Here is a 17,245-nt window from a genome sequence, read left to right as displayed (position 1 = left end):
TTCACAGTAATGGGGGTCTGGAGCAGAAAGGAAAGGGAGGACAACTGATGTGTTTGACATGCAGCCTTTGATGCTTCAGTACAACAATACAATACGACGCTACATAAAAGTGCTGCAGTGAGTATCTGATGCTGATATGCAGCATTTCCATTATTGAAAAGATTTATTATTCAAAAGTTGTTGCAGCACAGTTGTTTTGTTTCATTCTCATTTTAACGCACGATAACTAATTAATTGTTTTGTTTCGAAGCAGAAACTCCGGCTTCTCATATATGAAGATTTGCTGAATGTTTTCTCACTTTTATGTCATTGTAAACTGAATTTCTTTAGGTTTTTGGAACTCAAGATGGACATTTTTTACAATTTGTTTGTATGCAAAATTATTAATCGATTAGTCAAGAAAATAACTTATATTAATCCATATTGGAAAGAATCGTTCAGAGCCAGTGGAGAGGCTTTTTGACTTTTTCGGGAATTATGCTTATTTCACTTTCTTGCTGAGAGTTAGATGAACAAATCAATATCAATCTCATACGTGTGTGTTCAGTACAAAGCTAAATCCAGGAGGTGATTAGCATAGCTTAGCATAAAGACTGAAAGCAGGGGGAAACTGCTAGCCGGCTCTGTCTAAACCACCACCGCTAAAGCTCAATAATTCAAACATGTTTTATCCAGTTCTGAAAAATGAAGCCAAAGCGGTAAGTGTGTTAAAACCTGCATTCTCTCTCCTGTCCATCAGGGGGCGACTCCTCTGGTTGTATAGAAGTCTATGAGAAAATGACTCTACTTCTCTCTTGATTTATTCCCTCAGTAAACATTGTAAACATGAGTTTATGGTCTCAATCTCTAGTTTCAAGTCTTCTTCAATACAGCATGATGTTCATTTAGTAAATGATGCTCCATTTAGAGTCAAACAGACCATAAAGCAGGGGATGCCATTGACCTCAAGGAGTTGATGCTCTACTTATTGAAAATGTCTCCATGCATAAATGAATTATTTTTCTTTGAAAAAAAAAGAAAAGTTTTATCGCCACCTTTAAAAAGTTAAAAGTTAAGGATCAAAGTTCATTCGTTTGACAAATAAATGATATAACATCTCAACTCCATGTCCACTTACTAGCTTTTTCAGGGTCTTTTGTCAGCAGATGCAGGTTGCTTAGTAGTCATGGAGATGGTTCATCAAATGCATATTTATTTATACATGACCACCTGGTATTCCATTCTCAGGTCATGTGACTTTGAGATGTGGTTGAAAGCTCCAGAAAAAAAATAGTAAGGTGATCTTGAGTTAAGAATACTATGTCCAAGGTACAACTACTATTTTGTATATATAAATCTTTGGTCATGTGATGTGATTGAAAGCTTCTCTTGGTTGATTTAAAGTTGACTTATTAAGAAAAAAAAGCATAATATTGAACAAATATTGTTGAATTTGAATGTCATTTAATATAATTTCAATATAATATATCATTTTTTTATAGAATTGAAGTTGAAATATTTACAAAAAAACATATTTTCAAATATAAGTATAATATAATATTTAAATTAATACATAAAATCCTGGAAAATATAACAGCTTCATAACAATATATTGTGAAAAATATTTTAAAAAATATAAATAAAATAGTTAAATATAAATTAAAAATTGTCTTTACAAATATTAAATTTTCAATATCTGTTTCAGTCTAAACTGATTATCTGCATCTTTATTTAAAAAAAATTATACAAATACCGCTGCATTTCTCTGTGTGTGTGTGTGTGTGTGTGTGTGTGTGTGTGTGTGTGTGTGTGTGTGTGTGTGTGTGTGTGTGTGTGTGTGTGTGTGTGTGTGTGTGTGTGTTGTGTAAGAATACGAGCGGGTCAGATGCCGCTGTGCCACATGTGACCATCGACCTCCCCGCTGGCAAGGTGCTGGGCAAAGCCTTGCCGGCTGCCATGGCAACGCACCGACACTGGGACGCCTGATGTGGCAGAAGGGAGAGGCTGGTTGGCTGGCTGGTTTCGTCATCGTGTTTGTGTTTTTCTTCTGATCCAGACTTTAAAAAACAGTTAAGGCTAAAATAAAAGAGAGGTGGCTGGTGAAGCGTTTCACGGAGCGCTTCAGCGGATTTGTGAAGGATGAAGTAAACGAGATGCTGCTGCAGACTCCCTGGAGGCCAGGAGGATGTTTTCTTTGAATTAAAATATAAAATGTCATAATTTTACGATATAACGACATTTTATCTCATATTTATGACTTTTTAATATCATGAACATTACTTTTCATCTCATAATTATGACATTTTATCAAATATATCACTTTATAATATCATTATTGTACCTTTTACTCAATTTTCACATTTTGTCTCATATTTATGACTTTTTAATATCATTATTATGACTTTTAATCTCATAATTATGATATTTTCTCTAATATAATGACATTTTATCTCATATTATATATATTTTTGGTATTATTATTATTACTTTTCATTTCATAATTATGACATTTTCTCTAATATTTATGACTTTTTAAAAATATTATTATGACATTATTTTAAGAATTTCAACTTTTTCATAATAATGGCTTTTTCTTCAATAACTTGTACTTTCTATATCATATTTATGAATTTTCATGTCATAACCATGATTTGTTACATAATTTTGACTTTTAATGTCATATTTCTGACTTTTTAATCTCGTAATTTAAATTTTTCTTCTCATAATTTCTCATATTTACGACTATTATCTCATAATGATGACTTTCCATAGGTATATTTTTACTATCAAGTCAAGGTTTTCATCTCGGTTTTTTTTTCACGCGGATATGGATTTCCATAGTAACATCCTGTTATACTGCATTATACAGAAAACCATTTTTAGTGTGTGGATTGCATAAGAAAAGAAGAATTCTCCCGTGTTACGTGTGACAGACTCGTCTATCACAATCGAAGGCAAATCACACAAAACATCTAATTTCCTGTCCCTGTATCCTTTCTGGATGAAAATGTAAATTATCCATTCCAACACCTCCTCCTCCATCGCCGCCACCCGCGATCCGTTTTACGTCCAACAATGATCTGAGGAGCGACTGCCAAGAGTATAAATTTGGCTGCGAGGACAGGCTCGTTTGGCAGCGCTGCACAGAGTGAGCGGTGGTAAATCCAAAAAGGCAGTACGTCTTTATTACGGTGTGAATGGATGGAGCGGCAGTCGGAGATCTGATTCAAAATGTGAAGCGGTGGACAAAATGAGAAGGAGAGGGAATGTGTTGCATGTAGGGAAGGAGGATCAGAAGATAAAATATCACAATGTTTTTTTGACCAAATACCTCGATGGGATAATGAGATGTTTCTATAGATAATCATGAGTGATGTGGATAGAATGACAAAGTGGATAAATGCAAATAATAGACCGGCTAGAACGGACTGGTGAGTTCAGAAAATCACATCATCCAAAATCTAAGTCGATATCTAGTCTCATATCACGATATCTCATAAACTGAAAATGTTGCACATGTTATGATTAATAAGCGTAGAGACAGGTTTGAACATAAGACCCTTTAGCACGCTCTCAGACGACTGATGTAAAGTCATAGTATGAAAGTCAAGGAGCCCATGGACAAGCTCATGAGGCGTATAACTGTACAATCACATCACACATTTATAACGAGAACAATTTTGGACCTATTAATCAGGTAAAATACCCACCTTTTTACTGCTTTTATATTATTATTTCTTTTTTTTTCATTTGTTTTGTTTAAATTATATTATTTTTTTTTTCTTTATTTATATGTATGTTTTTGTTGTTCGTATTGTATTGATTAGTTTTATTGTTTCATTTATTGTACAGTTTTATCAGTGTTTAAATGTTACCTTATAATGCCTTGCTTTTGCTTTGTCCGTCAAAACACTTTGTATAATAAGCTTTTATAGGTGCTGTATAAATAAAGTAAATATTATAAATACTATTATGTACATGGCCTTAAAAACAGATGAATATGTTCGCTTCCTGAACCGATTACCGATCAACAGATGGATTTATTATTAGTTTAGCTTTTGAAATCATGCTAAAATCAAAGATCTGCTTACATACAATCCTGTGGATGGGTCATTTGCTTCCACATCAAAAACAAAACCTTTTCTGGCGGTCATGGTTTCGATTATTCCGTCCACAACAGGGTTCAATTGCCAGTTTTTCACACCAGACTAACCTGGAAAACGGATCCTAGATTGTCTTAACTGAACCAAATTGGATAGTTATGAAAGCCCCCAAACATTCAAAAGCTTATTAAAGTCATTAGGATGCATCCTCTGGGAACCCCGAATGCCAACTTTCAATCCAACCAAAGTTGCTTTGCTGTTTAACTCCGGACCAAAGTGCTGAAATAAAATCAGATGAACTCCCCCGCTGCTCACCTGCCTCTGAGCCTCATGCTGCCTTTCTTTTATCTGCCCTCCTTTCCTTGATCCCTCATCTCTCTTCTCCCCCACCCTCCTCCTCTCCTCATTTGGAGCTCATTGCCAAGGTTGCATCAAACCACATCCCTTTAAGGGTTGTGTCCTTGTGTATGAGAGGAACAGCAGGCGTGTGTTGTGACTCCTCTACCCTACAGACATTACAGGAGCTGCAGCAGGTTCAAAAGAGGAAGTCACCCTGAACAAAAAAGCATTTTAACAAAGACCTTCCTCCGCAGGGATAACAACCATACGAACAACTCTCCTCCGGGTCCTGGATTTAAAAAGAAATACACCCACAATGCATCAGCTGACTGCAGTTCAAGTAGGGATACCCGAAGAAAGGTATTAATTAGTGTGGTATATGGTATATATGGTATATGGAAGCCCACTTCTGCCGGTAAATAAAAAAATAAGATCGATATAACGACATTTTTTGTCATATTTATGACTTTTTAATATCATCAACATTACTTTTCATCTCATAATTATGATATTTTATCAAATTTATGACTTTTTAATATCATTATTATGCCTTTTTCTCATAATCTTTTACATTTTGTCTCATATTTATGACTTTTTAAATATCATTATGACTTTTATATTATGACATTGTATTTTATATTTACGATTTTTTATATTATTATAATTACTTTTTATACCATAATTGAGACATTTTCTCTTATATTTATGACTTTTTAATATCTTTATTATGACTTTAATTAATTAGTAAAAATCTGGAGTATTAATAAGGTCCGGAGTTACGGTTCTGTTTGGAGATCAGACGTCCGTCCTTGTCCACTGCAGGAGACGTTAGTTTGATTCTAAGAACAGGATCATCAATGAAACATAATCACTGAGATAATTGATTAGCTGAGAATGAATTTGGAACTAATAAAGCAATGATGATTCTTTTCTTAATTCATTGTCATTTTTTGTCACCAAAAAATCAAAGAACCAATAAGAGTATCGATAAGGAACCGAACCGATAAGAGTACTAGAATCAATTAAATCCTTTTTTTACGAGGCTAGACAGATTTCAAACTTGAAAATCAAATGTGTGGACAATGGCAAAAAAAAAAAGACGTCAAGACAAGAAGCTAAAACAAATAAAATCATAACAGTAGATTTATCTTTCATAGCTTCCATTAAATCATTAAACAACATACACTGCTGCTTCTTCTCTTCATGTGGAGCCGTTGTCCCGGACTGTGTCATGTCCTTGTGATAAATAATGGAGGCGTATGGAGGCGTGTGCGAGTCGGGGCGGAGGCAGACAGCCCCAGATGTTGGAATAAAAGGAAAAGTGGGTCAGGTGTCTGGTGGATGCCAACCACACGGCTGCATGACGACGGAGCAGACGGCGCCGGATATATACGGACCAACCGGACCAACGGCAGAGAGAGAATATACGTGTATTAGTCAGGTATGTAGGGATGTGTATCGTTAGGGTTTTATGGATTCTAGTATTCTTATCAATTCTTCTTATCGATTCGGTTCCTTATCGGTTCTTTTTGATTATATTGTGAGAAGAAAAAAGACTATTTATTAAGAAAATAATCAACATTGCTTTATTAATGGTGTATGTAAATAAATACTGTTTCTTGAGCAGCGATACAAAAAGTTCCAAAAGTGATGATCTTTCATTGATGATCCTGTTCTTCTGATCAGACTAACGTTGCCTGCAGTGGACGAGGATGGACGGCTGATCTCCAAACAGTAGAACACTGATCATTTGTGCAGACAGATGTTCTCCTTGTTGTCCAGATGTTGTGATAAACTGCTGCTGTTTCCTCCCTTAACTTGTGAGGGTTTTATTGAGTTTGAGACAACGAGAGTTCTCAGCATCTACTGGAGGAAACATGTAGAAACACTTTGGGTCTTTGTGTTCTCTCTGACGTGATGTGTGTCTCACGCTGTACTTCTGAAGTACCGATTGCATAGTTCGGACCTTATCAATACTCTTTTTACTAATTTAGAACCGAGTTTCGGTGTGCATCAAAAGCCAAATGAGAGGCGTTAACTCCACCTTTTCATTGAAAGGTCAAGAGGTCATGTGCAGATGTGTGTCACCTGTAAATGACTCCCACGGGTCTTTTATGGCTCCATCAAAGCATAATAATCACCATAATCACCGCACTGCACGTGGAGGGTTATGTAGCTGTGGAACCTTCACAGCTCAATGATGACACACAAGCTCATCCATCTACAGCACCACACATCCATCACCCTCCCCAGCGTCCTATGGGCATCTGATCAAAAGCGACACATCAGGGTAAAAAAAAACCCAACAACAACATCAAGCGCTCCTCCAGCCAACACTGGATCATCATGCAAAGCCGTAAATCGACCATAAAAACACCCACACAGCTCGTCAATCATATCCGGGTCATTTGGCGAATCGCGCGTCACGCCCCCGTCAAATTAAAAGCTCCTTATTCACCGGTGTAATGACAACAATTATCACCCGCAAAGTTAAAGAGTCTCCTCTGGTCTTTGCTCGCTCGTAAAAAACCCAATTACACACAAGGTTTATGAAGGAAAACAGCCTTTATTAACGCCCTAAAAGGCTCCAACGTCATGTCTGTGGCTTTCATGATCGGTTTCATAACCATAACGACTCTGACGGGTTTAGTGTCGGTGATTTGTCTTGATCTCAGCACTGTACGTTTTATAAATACTGCACTAACTTGTGTGTGCATATAGTATTTCACTGTATGAGCAAATTCCCTTTCACTTAAGCCTTGTTTAAACAAAATATGACAAATTTCTTGTTTTTCTTGCATGTTGCTGCAGGTACTAAGGGTGTAAATCACACATTTCATCACCATAAGAGCTCCATCTCCAGTCTCTGAGATTTCTTCAATTTTTCCAGTTAAAAAACAGGTTTACTGGGAGTTTATCTTTTACGATGCATTGGTCCAAGTACAGAGGATGTAGCGTGTTGTACAGATCGTAAAGCTGTCTGAGGCAAATCTCTGATTTTTGGCTGAACAAATATATTGACTTATATTGAATTGGAATTAAGATAATATTAATTCAGTTCATTAATATCCACTCACAAAAAATATATATATGTTTTATAACTGGGCTCTGCAGGAAGGAGAAAATGGTGACACAGACGTATCGAGGTCATTTCAAAATAAATGCATCGTCTTAAGATGATTAAATGTATCGATGTCTCTTTGCACGAATGATATTGGATTGATGAATTAATATATTGTAATGCTACACACCAAGCAGGAACCCAGTGAAATATAATCCAATAAGTTTGAATAATGTCTCATTAAATCGAGTGAAGAAGCTGAATTTCTCATGCTCTAAAAATGAAAGCAGCTCTGATCAGACAATCAGTGTCCGTGTCTGACCGTTTGATCTAAGTGATTGCAAAATTCTCTTTGCAACAAAGCACATTAATTAACTAACAAAATAATGTTTCATTTCAAGTGTCTTCCAAATGATCATAGAAATAGAAAAAGGTGTGATGGCACCTAGACGGTCCGACCTCGGGGGGGGTCTGACACCAGACTGCAGGTGACTCAGAGGAGCAGAGACCTGAAGGCTGGAACATGTTTCATGCACACTCGTCTGCACACAAAAGCATCCATTGAGGTGCTTATTCTCTGCAGATGGAGCCGGGTATAGATGAGGAACACTGGAGCATGGACGTTTTATTTTGAAAGGAATTGTTCCCATCTGTTTGTCGGTTCCCCCTTTTGCAGCTGTGTATATTGTGCAACAACAGCTGGCACGTCCACAGACTAATTTCAAAAAGGCCCGCAGCAATCTTCTTTTACATAATTGCACGCTCATGCAATGACGCTGGAGCCTTTACACAATTCATCTTTTCTCACGATTAAACATCTAACCATTTCTATTAGTGTTCTTATTCACTGAGGAAGCACATCGGACTAGAAGAAGCGGACGTTTTGACATGTCAAAGCAGGAAAACCACAGGAGGAACTACTGATATTGAAAACGGCTGCATTCCATTTAGCACTTTTAAGGGCCTTGGTATTGTGCATGCAGACTGGCATGACTTACTGATACACTCCAGTGGAAACCCAGCTATCATTTATGTTTGGTGTTGAAAACGGCAAATATTTGATCATATTTTGAGCAGAAATGTCAAATATTCTCTGGTTTCATTTTCTTAAATGTGAGGATTTTCTGCTTTTTTTCTCATCAGATGTGATACATGATGAAATATTTGGTGGTTTTAGACTGTTGTCACCTTTTCTTGACACATCATGGGCGAAACAATAAATCCAATTATTGAGATAAATCCAATTATTGAGAAAATGTCTCTCAGATTTAAAGATGAAGAAAGAAATTGTTACTTGCACACCTCGTCTCAAAAATAGTATCAACATTTGATGGCTCCAGCTTCTTAAATGTTAGGATTTGCTGCTTTTCTGTGTTTAATATCTTTGAAAATGAAAATTTTTTTGGTTTTGGAAGTAACCATGACATATTTTGACACAACTTTTGGCACTTTCTAGACAAACGAAATAACCGATTGATGAGAAAAAAGGTATCCACAGATTAACAATTACACAAACAACTGTTAGTTGCAGCCATAACCTCTTTAAACAACTGTATATATCATTTATCAAGCAAAATCCAAACATTTGTGAGGATTTGTTGCTTTTCTCTGCAAATTATGTACTTTTCAGAATTTTTGGCCCCTTTTCGACAAACCAATGAATCAATCGATTAGAAAGAAGTAATCCAAAGATTAACAGCAGTACAAACAATTGTTAGTTGCAGCCCTGTCCATGCTGTTAGTTACACCTGTGCTTTAGTCTTTACAAGAAGTCAAATGTCATTTCAGCCCATGCACCATTGACCTACAGCCACTATGGCTTCTGGAGTAAAATCACTGGATTTTGCACTTTGAAACATGAATGAATGTCCATAACGGATTCTGTAAACTGCCGGAATATTCCGTCAGTGTCGTTTTCGCAGTGAAACCACCTCTGCAGATCCAACTTTTTCCTTCTTCTCATTGACTTAATGGATTGTGAAAGCAGGGTAAATGATTTTGCCTCTGACAACAGAGGATGCATTAGCCTTCACCATTCGTCTCCGTTTACAATCCATCCCGGGAGCAGAAATAGCGATCAATCATCGCAGGAGACACCCAGCAAAACAATGGGAACACCGGGGGGAGACGGTGATTGATTCCAACTGGATCCTTCTCAGGAATCCTGAGCGAGAGGAGGTAGCAAGCGGAAGCCAGATGCCACAGGTTCAAGGCTTTCCTCCCGAAAAAATAAGTTAAATACCGTCAGTGAGGATAGATGGACGAGTCAGCCTATCAATATGCCTGTTTGTATGCACGCAAGCCTCATTTCAGATATAGCGGCTAAACAAATGGAGTGTCAGACAAACAGCGGTATCAGCACACAAGCCCTGCTGCGGAAAAAAACTAAGTAAAAAACACAATAAAGTGCATTAAATTACACTTCTCCTGATGTGTGCAATTATCTGAGAGCAGCTCAGTTTGTGGGATAACCTTGGAGGTCCAACGCCGCCGGTTAGTTCTATCATCCTCCCTCAATAGCCACTTTAAAGCTCATCCGGCTCTCATCTCTTCTTTTTCTTCTCTCTTGTTTATATATTTTCTTATGGCAAATTAAATTTACCCAAGCAATGCAGCGCTGTTTTTCAGTCTGCCCATCCACCGTCTCCGTCTGCTGAGGAGGAGGAAGCCCCGCTGGCAGATGCGGAGACCTTACCTCATTACAGAAGGTCAACGCCGGCGCCCCCCCGCCATCACTTGTCAGGAAGCGCTCAAAAAAAAGAGCTTGAAATTGATTCATCACACACAACTCTCTCTCAGGAGGGGGATCATGTGACATTTATTTTATTATGAGTAAAGGTGTACAGAGGCATGGGGGGAGGAGAGGAGAAGGTCTCAAGGAAATATACGTCAGTATATATCACTAAAAGGAGACTAATGTTAATCTGGGATTACAGCTAGTTTGTGGGATGCAATACTGTTAATTCTTACTAGAAGTGAAGTTTTAGACATTTTTTTTTACATATGTATTGTTAATATACAGGTGTGTTTTGGCTGCTTTTTTGGTAGATAAAATACCTAAATACCTAAACCTACAGTAAAAAGGTACTTGAACTTAGCTTTTTCACTTAACCTTAATGTTAACGGAGGTTGCATTGAGTTGCATTGTGATGCGTTCAGGCTCTATTTGGTAAAAATGGGTATTAGGCGAATGGGATGTGTAGGATGTGTTCAAATGTAATCTTTTCGTTTCTAGCAAGAAACTGGTTTGAGAGAGAATTTTTCACAGCAATATGGAAAAGAAACTAGAGAGGGAATTATGACTGGTATCCTATCAAAACATGCCGGATACACAGGTTCAGGTATTGAAACATCTTTGTGACCAGGTCAGTTTATGTCTTTGACTAATTCAGCGGTTTTGTGGAATTAAAGTTCAATGGTTCCAATCAAGATTAAGTTTAGCAATATTTATCAAGACAGCAGAGGAACATGTTAAGTACAAGAAGAATAGTTTTGTGACTTTGTGAAGAAAAACAAGTATCAAGCTCTTTAGTGTCCTACAACTCAATTTGAACTATTTGCGCGACAGAAACTTTGCAATTCATGACGTTTAGTATCTTATTTCAATAAAATAAAAACATTTAACTTGACTTGTTTTGTGCAAATGTGCTTATATTGTTTCCTTGCAAAGGAGGAAAGAGAAAACGTTTGAGAATCAGCGTCTCATTTCCAAAATATCATCAGTTCTTGAGGTTACTGGTCCCAAAAATGTGTGATATATGCTGTTGCATGTATAAAATTGGCCACACTCATATACTAAATAAATATGCAAACAGTAATTACCATCCACAAGCTACAAGCTGAACCTGAATGGCCGCCCTCAGAGACCAAACACAGCGCTCTCTGTTGATGCTGAATGTTAATAGCTGCAGTAAAGTGCAGTTTGGATGAGAGCCAACTGTCTCTGCTTTTCTTCAGGTAGCACAGACGTCAACAAACTGTCCTTTTCATGTCTGCCTGAAACAAGCATCTGGGTGCTTCCTGTCACTTCCTGTTTTGTTGGCTTCCTGGGCGCTCGCTAGACCAAGGCCACTTCCTCCTCTGAACCTTTATCTCTGCACAGAAAAAGGCAACTCACGCTACAAGATAAAGCGGTTGTGAAATCAAAAAAAAACTGGGAAGTGCACGCTATGTGATCAAAGCAGCAGTGAAGAGATGTAGCGGAGACGCTCTGAATAAAAGTGGCTGATTGGGGGATTTTTGTCGCTCCTCTTGCCTCAGAAGACTTCACAACTGGCAGAGTCACAGGATGAAGAGTAAAGCATGCATTCTGTGCAAAAACATTCCAACAGCGCGAGAAACTATTTCTCCCACATTGAAAAACAACTAAATCCCAGAGCTCACCTGCTGCAACAATATGAAGGAAACCAAAAGTACCAGTGCAGATTCAGAGCAGGAAGAGGGGGAGGGTGGGACTCCTGACACAAATTACAAAAGATCCCGTAAAGGCCGCTTCCTCCCAACAGATGGGAACCAATTAGCCACCTGACTCCCAGAAAGCACTTGGGCAGCCGTGTGGAGCCGAGATGCAAATGAAGCAGAGGGAGAAAAGGTGGAAGCGGACCTGCCAACTGTCTTGGGAGAAGGGAAATTAATGGAGGCGACAGCAGAGGTGCAGTTTTGGGGAAAAAAATGGAAAGTGGAATAAAGGGGGAAATGATGTATGGAGAGCGCCGCAGAGCTGGACCGAAGTTCCCCGGAGAGGTTACAGAAACAACGAGCGGGAGGTCTCATCCTGCAGGCGGAGAATCCTCCATCAGCCAACACCTAAACGTCGGCTCGACACGTTCAATCTGAGGCCAACGTGGAATCATTGATCTAGTTAATGAACATCTTGTCATGTTTATTTAGGTGAAGTGCTGACGAGGCCAGAAGGCTGCTGGCAGTGCAGGAACATCACGACTTTAATCGTGATGTTCAATTTAAAGCCGGTTGTGTAGTGTATTTAAGAAACATTAAAAAGTCTGCTAAACGTGACTGTGTGTTTGCATCACATATCCAAAGGGTTTTAAGAAGGATACGGGTTCATGCAAAACTAATGGCATTCCCATCATCCTTAGCTGAAGCCTACATTGTGCAAATTATACCTGCAAAATATCAGCATGTTAGCGTTGTCATTGTGAGCATATTAGCATGCCTGCATGATCATTTAGCTTGGCTGCTAGCATGGCTGCAGACTCTTGACATTTGCATGATGAAAGATGAGTCTTTGAGGTACAGTAGTTTTAAATTACACGCTTAAAAACAACATTTACATCTTATTGTTTGGCCAAATCGCTCAGCCGTCCATGACATGATTTATCTTATTTCAAAGCTTGAAAGTCACCAAAGTCTTTGCAAATGCATTGAAAGATCCGAAACCTGCAAATGACTCAAATAAAAAGAAATAAGATGCCTGTTGCAATTTGAAACAGAATGAAGCCTCAACCTTTTCAGATGCCAAAACTCCCAGCATCACATTTCAAAACACCTCTCACTCCTCTAAAATAAGAGAAAGAGAAGAAAAAAAAAAGAGAGTCTGGAATAAGATGCCAGGACAAGTTAAGCTCTGAAGGACAAATTCAAAAGCTGTGAACGCGTCTAAAGCTCCGTGCCTCAGCAAACTGAAAGCAATGTTTACCTTCATTCCCTCTGACTGCTCGCAAGAGGTATCAGGCAGCTGTTAGATAAAGCCGAGTAAATATTGATAAGTGTAGGTGATATAAGGCGACATATTCCCCCGGAGATGTAGTCGCACTAACTGAATCCCATGAATCTGCATAATCTGGGGTTCTTCCAAGAAACGTATTCAAAATAAAAGCAGGGGTATTACACAGATCCCTAAACATATGTGCTATTGATTTGATTTTGATTATGTTGGGCAAAAGAAAAAAAGTTGCTTCATCATGCCAAAAGTATATGGACGCCAATATGTGATTGTTGATCATCTAACTCCAGCCTCTACTCTTTATGGTTTCCACCAGATTTTGAAAAGACTGTATTCATGTAACGAGTGGAAATTGACGCCAAAAATGAGGAGTAACTTTTTTGTGAGATATCATACAAACCAGTGTTTGACATTAAAACATCACAATAGTACGTCCTGTCCAAATAGCGTATCTTATCTCAATCATGTTTAGGGTTCTAAGGTCATTGGAGCCTTTCCTATCACACTAACACATGTCCAAAATATAAATAAGATACGCCTTAACAAAATCTATCATATTAACCTTTAGAAATGTTGCATTTGTTGCATTTGTCATCGGTTTGTAATACTTTCTCCAGGTATTCATGATATTTCGACCACACCCGAATATTCCCAACATGCAAACAAAAGTGCTTCGTAACTTGAAGGCCGGTTTGTTATCTTTTTCCAAGAACTCGAGCAAATGTCACCATCTGATGTGAGATAGCTTTATTGTTTGCAGCTCCAGACCTTTGCTCTTTCTCACATTGTTCTTTTAAAACAAAGAGCACAATGTTTTTTTTGTGAAATGCCTCAGCAGCTTTATAGGGTATCATGAGCCCAAATCTATGAAAGGTTCATTAGAACACTTATTTTGTTTGGAGAACAATGCAAATTGGACTTTGGAAAATGAAGAATTAGGAGCGATAACAGAACATAACAGGTTTTATGGGCGAGATAAAGCTCCTTCTCTGTGTGTTCTTAATCTCAAACTGTATAAACACGCTAATACCCCCCCTGTCAAACACATCACGTTTCACACGCAAACCATCAGATTTGTTTTTACTGCCCCGTCTCCTTGCTGCCAAACTCTCTTTCTACCTGGCAGGTTGACAGGTTACCACAACTCTGTCCAATAAACAAGCAGCTCATGTGACTGTTGTTTGGATATTATCAGCCGCTGTACATGTGAACTTTAACACAGCAAAAATGCAGCAATAAAGTAAACCTCCCTGCAACAGCTTGATAAACTGTAGGGTACTGTGCATGCATCCTTCTTCTTCTTCTTCTTCTTCTTCTTCTTCTTCTTCTTCTTCTTCTTCCTGCAGCATGGTTGTACTTCTTTTCTCTACATCGAGTCACCGACACTGATCCCTGTTCAGTTAATGCACTTGAGAAAGCAGTAAACTCCATGCGCATACTGACATTAATCAGTAGTTTAACACTGGATTAGAGATACAGAGACTTGACTGAAAACCTCCAAAAGGGCCACATCAAACAAGGGTTGCACAGTAGACTATATATAAGAAGTGGACGTAGTCATCATGGCCATATTTGGACTGTGGAGGAGTGACGTAGAGACGTCGTATACGTCTCTGGTGTCGACCTGTCAATCAGTGTGTAGCCCCGCCCTAAAGCATCCCCTGCTTTATGGTCTGTTTGACTCTAAATGGAGCATCATTTACTAAATGAACATCATGCTGTATTGAAGAAGACTTGAAACTAGAGATTGAGACCATAAACTCATGTTTACAATGTTTACTGAGGGAATAAATCAAGAGAGAAGTAGAGTCATTTTCTCATAGACTTCTATACAACCAGAGGAGTCGCCCCCTGCTGGTCACTGGAGAGAATGCAAGTTTTGAGACACTTCTGCATTGGCTTCAATTTTCAGATTGCCTACTGGTTGACTGTTTTCATTGTTGATTGTTATTCAACTTAAATTTAACCATTAAAAATATGTCAAAATGAAGTTTTCTTCAGATGTTGCATATCCTTGAATTGATTTGTGTATGATGACATTATTTTACAAGAGAAAGACCAAACACATTCACAATTAGACAATGGTTGTCAATAAAAGCTGCCATCTACACCGCTGTAAACACACAGTCAAGGCCCATACATTATCTACTTGCCATCTACAGCATGTCATCATCGGCGTGAGACCGAAAAAAGACCTGTGCAGGAAATGGTTTTACAGACGAGGAGGAAACGGCTCACAGCGCCGTGAAGGTTTACAGGCTGCAGGACAAGAAATCAAACGGACATAAACTCTCATTCTAAAGCAGTAATCCTGCAGGCAATTAAGTTAGCCGAGAATTAAGCGAGAGTTTAAACACATCCTAAATGTTGGATGAAGTCCAGCAGCAGCAAATCAGGCATTAAAAAGGAAAGGCAGGGGGGATTATAAGGTTTTTTGAATTCATGGAGGAAGATTTATATGTAAATGAAATAGGAAAAGAAGAAAGCAGAGTTTTTGACCAGACAATCCTCCTCATCTGATCCTCTCTTTTTTTTTTATAGCATTTCACAAAACTGAAACAACAATCGCTTTCACCAAGCAGAACATTGATGGCCTGTGGCTCAGCTGGAGCTCTTATCTGATCAAATTCTACATCTGAAAGCACACTTGAAAGAAGGGGGAAACAAGCCACTTACCATTTCATCATCTCCTCAGAGGAAGGATGCTTTTAAAAAACAGTTCAACTCTAAATTTGACACCAAAACAACAGAGGATAATAATAACAAGAGAAGATCAAATTGTCTCCAAACCACACAAAAAAAAACCCTCATTCCTGTTTATAAGGATGAAGAATGGAGGTAAATCTAGAAGTTTACTTTATTGCTTTTTAACCAATCACTGTAACAATGGGTGACAACGACCCTAACACCCCCCCATTGTAACCAGTCTGCTGAAGGTACAGTAACTGAGATAACAACACAAAGCGGGACCCTTAACGCAACAAAGGGAACATATGGATTCAGATAAAGCCCTGTACATGTCTGCAGAGCACTGTGACGAAATCTCTGCAAATAACACTGAAATGAAACGCTTCAAGTCCATTAAAAACCTCTCAAAAAGCAGATGCATTCTTATCCCATTAAACCAATGGCACAACCACAAAGCAACGTTACATTTGGTGTTGCACGGCTGGCTGGAGCCCGATGCACATGCAGGAGAAGTGTGCAGACAAAGCCCAACAGAGAGCTGCAGCTCCAGACCCCAACAAAAGAAACAATGTCTCCAAAGCATCCTCACATATAGAACTTTTGTTCAGCCAGACTCCATGCATACATGGATGTTTTTGGATGAATGTAAAGCTCACCTTTTGTCTGTTCTTCTGTCGGATGCATGCAGCAGTCCCCCCCCTGTGTGTCTGCCTGTGTGTCTGCCTGTATGTCTGCCTGTCTGCGGCTGTCTGCGCTCCTCGGAGAGGCTTTTCTTTGCGTAATGGTTTCAGTGGGCGGCGTGGCTGCTCTCTGTTTTCCTCCTATGTTTAAACCAGAGAGAGAAAACCCAGAGAACAGCCCTCCCACTGCTGCTCTACTGGCTCTCCCTCTCTCTCTCTCTCTCTCTCTCTCCCCTCTCTCCTCCCTGGAAACGCCTTCACACTGGAGGAGGAGAAAGGAAGAAATGTGCGCACATTACAGGCTCCAGGTGACACTGAGGATAAAAGCTGTCACCACAGTGTGTGTGATGTGATGTGAGTCTGTCCTGCTGCACTCTGACTGCACTGCAAAAAATATATATATAATATAATATAATAATAATAAAAAACAATCCCCCTCCTGACATGGCTTTTTGGTCTCTGACACGGTTTTAAAAGCCTCCTGCACATGTGAGGTCACACTATTTCCCCTGTGGTTGCCTTGATGCCCCATCTAATTACCCAACGGCCTTCACGTCACCCAAATGTCCCTCTGGTCACTTAAAACTGCCCCTGTGGTTGGTCCAATTGTCCATCTTGTCATATAAATGCCCCTGTGGTTGGCCTAAATGTCCCCTTGTTTACTTCAAGTGCCTATCTTGTTGCTAAAATGCTTCTCTGTTTGGTTTAA

At 38.9% G+C, this 17,245-nt stretch overlaps 1 protein-coding gene across 1 annotated transcript in view; it reads right to left on the bottom strand.

The window, feature by feature from the left end:
• Positions 1 to 16,733, bottom strand: part of rnf152 (ring finger protein 152) — a 43,710-nt gene extending 26,977 nt beyond the window's left edge. The window contains exon 1 of the mRNA XM_054623056.1: positions 16,513 to 16,733. The gene's annotated coding sequence lies outside the window, so the exon portion shown is untranslated. The remainder of the gene's footprint in view (positions 1 to 16,512) is intronic.
• Between the last annotated feature and the right edge of the window lie 512 nt (positions 16,734 to 17,245).

This window comes from Anoplopoma fimbria, chromosome 21 (assembly GCF_027596085.1).
Source record: "Anoplopoma fimbria isolate UVic2021 breed Golden Eagle Sablefish chromosome 21, Afim_UVic_2022, whole genome shotgun sequence".
NCBI lineage: Eukaryota > Metazoa > Chordata > Actinopteri > Perciformes > Anoplopomatidae > Anoplopoma > Anoplopoma fimbria.
Note: the sequence above shows the minus strand (reverse complement) of the source record. Positions and strands in the feature narration are given on the sequence as shown.